General features: G+C 41.2%; 1 pseudogene; it reads left to right on the forward strand.

The window, feature by feature from the left end:
* The first annotated feature begins 322 nt into the window (after positions 1-322).
* LOC146186940 (uncharacterized) lies at positions 323-3,363 on the forward strand (annotated as a pseudogene).
* Positions 3,364-4,147: the final 784 nt, after the last annotated feature.

Genomic DNA, 4,147 nt, shown 5'->3' on the forward strand with positions numbered 1-4,147 from the left:
GCTTAGTATTAAGTTGAGTAGTCATAGCATGAATCCCTTATGTAGCAAGTACTGCTGCAGATTCCATATGCTGATTGTGAACACTCAAGAAAAATACTTGATCCGTATTTTATAAATAGGACCACCAGGTAGTCTCGCCTTAGATGTGTGATATGCAGTACATAGGTTTTGGGCTTAATATTGCGCCTTTCTGGCATTAATTATTGCTATTTGACCTTTAATATACCTACTTTCGCTCCTAAAACTGTACTATTTTGTAAATAAATGATATTTCTCTCCTTGCTTCAACTAGCCCACTCAAAACAACTCAGCACTGCAAGTGATGCCTACCAGTACAGATGAGGCTGACCACACCACCATCAGTGGTACAACTTCAAATGGGGCAACCGAAGATCACAACTACAGCTTCCCGAAAGAAAGCGAGCAAAGTGTCCTTGACAAAATTGCTGCACAAAAGGAGATAATTTCAATGCTTCAAGATGACCTGGACAGCATAAAGGCAGAAGTAGAGGCAATTAAGAAACAGCTAGCAAAACTACAGCAAGAACAAGCCGAAACGAAAAAATTGTGCAGTCGATTGCAGCAGAAGAACAGGTTACTAAAGCTTGAATTATCAGTGCTACACAATGAGGTCAAAGACATGAAAGCGAAAGCAAAAAAAAAATGAATTTGCATATGAGGTGTTGATTCAAGACCCGAAAAAGCCGAAATACTACATGGCCTTCACATCACATGAACGTCTAATGCATTTTGGTTTTTCCTAGAGCCGGAAGCCAAGCGACTACACTTCTGTCATATGTCAAATGCAGAAGGCGAAAACAGGAAATTTGTTTCGCTTTTGAAAACCCAGTTGATCCTAGTGCTGATGCATCTGCGGCTGGGCCTTGATGGAACTGACCTAACCTACAGGTATAAGCAGTGCACTTGTGCCTTTTGGCACCACATTCATGCTCCCGAGTATAACAAAAGGAATGACATGAACCGTGGCGTGGAGCTGCATCTGTGACATGATTTCAAAACAAAGTTCATGCTCTCCATGGCACAGAAAGGTTCTGACTTTGCCCATCAGCAGCTCAGATAAGTACTGTATTGAGGTAAAACTATTGTGAATGTTCTGAGCTGAGCTGAATGTTCCTGCTTAAAAACAATACCTGCCCTAATGAATGAGTAATAAAAAAGGAAATATGGGTAGATTGTGATTTTGGTTAGCAGACAATCTTAACGAGCAGCTATGACTCGGAAGCATCAAGATTTGGCCAAGTTGGTCTTGTGTTATTACTATCTGTTAAAATGCTGTTTACTTTTTTTAAATAAGCGGGTGGCATCACCTACACACAAAGTTGTCTTGTGATGTTGCATGCTTTACTAGCGAATTAATACAAATGATAAAGTACAGTTCTATCGATCGCGTGTGCCATATTACAAAATGTCTTGGTGCAATCCATACTGGAAAATATGCTCATAAAAATTCTTTAATAGGTTTTGCGTGTAACAGACGACAGTGTCACGGATATAGACAACCTGGCTGGATTTCCTGAACAGGCTGTGTCAGGTAAGAGGAAAATACACATTTCTAGCAGATGGTCAAATGATGCTTTAACCAAAAGGCTGCAATCATCCATTTCAACTTTTTATCAGGTGCCAACGTGGATGCCACCTGTGATAAGTACCGACCTGAAGTATTCTCTGAAAAAGGATACAACACAGTCGATGGCATCATGGATTGTACTGAAATATTTATAGAGACCCTATCATCCTTCAGAGTGAAACATACTCACTTTACAAAAAACATAACACAGCCAAAGGCCTGATAGTATACAGGCCCAATGGGTTCGTCATGTTTGTTTCAGATCTTGCACCTGGAAGGCTCTCCGATCATGTGACGGCGTGAAAGCCTTGACAAGTTCTCACCTGGGCGCAGTGTAATGGCGCACAGAGGATTCATTATAGATGACGAATGCAAGCAGCTCTGTCTACACTTGAACATCCCCCATTTGTGAATGGGCGCTCACAACTATCAGAAGACGACGAAACAGAGACAAGACGTATAGCAAGCCTTCGAACACATGTTGAAAGAAAGAACTTCCGAATCCTCTTGCAAGTGTTTGCCAATAGCATGATTGACCAGCTCAAAAAGGCCTGGCACGTGTGTGCATTTTTTTTTTTTTTGATGAGCCCTTGCTCAAGTTATGTACATGAACCAAGTACTATTGCAAGCAAAAGTTAAATACCCCTGCCAGCTTGTGCCGAACCGTCATGAAAAAAATGGTGTTGCAGAGTGTTGCCGACATGTATTCTCAGCTTCAAGCTGCAGCCCTCTTTTCATCGCATAGGTCGGAAGGATTTTTTTTGCCCATTACTGCACTAATGACAGACTTAGGTCACTCAAAATTCTACTCAGATCCCCATCACAACCACATGCACAGATATACATAGTCCTGTCAGCTTCCTTTCAAGTGACTATGCAAAAATTGCTGAGCATGGTTTCAATTTAATGAAGGCCTGCTGGAAATCAGTTTTCTCTTAATGCATAATCTTAATGCATCTTAATGCATGTAGAAAGTACCAGAAGCTGTAGCTTCTTGAATAATAATCAATGTTCAGAAGATGTCAATACGGAGCCTGAAATATTGGATGACACAAAACAAATGCAGCAAGAACAGGAGGCATCACAACGGAAGAACCAAGCTACCAGGCTGTCCTGTCAAAAACCAGCTGATGATCATGACTGTCAAAGTGTGATCAAACGAAGTCACTATTTCGACTGTTCCTACTCAAGAAACCACTTCAGGGAATAGGATAGGCCACAAACACTGCACGCACTGCAAGTCAATGTTTGAATCAGTGTCTCAGCAACTATATACCACCTAGCTCATTTAGGTTTTACTTTTATCCTATTTTCTTCATTTTCAAGATGAGTTAGAATTACTGCTCTGTACCAAACATTTACAGTGAGGTTTTCTTTTTCGACCCCGTAACAATTTGTGGTGTCTTCGACCATAAAGCTCCCAGAAAAAGTTCTATTTGCAGAAAGATACCCTTCTAGTTGAGCAGCTTTTCATCTGTGCAGATTATACTGGAAAAAACACGTCTTCCATGTTTTATTCTTCTAACACTGAGTCTAAAGTAACCAAACTTATTTGAGATATTAAGGCGAAAGATGAAACTCATATTTAGTTTAGTTTCCTGGTAGAAAAAACATGCCTTGAATTTTTACTCAGCAGCCTAAGGAGACACTTCTCTCAATGCCGTAGCTGTGTTAACTGCTTTCCAGCACGAAGACTTGATTTAGGCAGGTTTTTAGGCCCCATAGCTCCTGTCTTCACCTGGCTCCTGACCCTGTCTGGTCTACACGCCAAGTAGGGCGGTCTCACAAGCAGCATGTGACTGTATCAAACAAGCACGAATATGTAGCCTCACAGCCTCATGTACATTTTCAAAGTCTCCAGCCCAAAAATTCACCAGGAACAAAATCACGTGTTAATGCAAAGCAAGAAAAGCACAGTACAAATTGCCATAATTCAAGAAACAAAAACAATGCACCTCCCTTGCTTGGTCGAATGGCTTACAGCTGGGCTATGGAACTTCTCAGTTTTAATTACCGTATTTACTCCAATCTAAGCCAACCTCATTTCTAAGCCGACATATGGAAGGTGAGCACCAGGGGAAAGAACAGCATTCAAGCTCGCTGAAAAATGAGAAAACTGAAAACGACAACAGTTACAAAAAGCAAATAACTTTTTTTTTTTTTTTGGAAGCATCCCCGTTTACTTTCCTGGCAGACTTCCAAGCCCCATTCATATACAACACACAGGCTTCCAATGTCACAGGCAGGATGACCCATAACCCGTGAAATTCCTGCTGCATGAAGTCACAACCATCCTCTCAAGTGCTTCCGTCAGTCATGGTTAGTAGCAGTTACTGCTACAGCGCTGTCTACACTGTCTGTCTACAGTGGAGTTTTGTGCAGCCACCACCCGCGTGCCATCTTACCAGTTCCAACGGGATATCGTCATGTCTTATGCACTATATTTATAAATCCCTGAATATTAGCCGACCTAGGAGTTTCATGTGTGTTCTTAAAAATATTATTAGCCTAAAGTCGAATAAATACAGCACGGGATCATTTTTAATGCTAGAACCACAT

This window comes from Amblyomma maculatum, chromosome 6 (genome assembly GCF_055883805.1).
Source record: "Amblyomma maculatum isolate TAMU_Amacu chromosome 6, ASM5588380v1, whole genome shotgun sequence".
NCBI classification, from domain to species: domain Eukaryota; kingdom Metazoa; phylum Arthropoda; class Arachnida; order Ixodida; family Ixodidae; genus Amblyomma; species Amblyomma maculatum.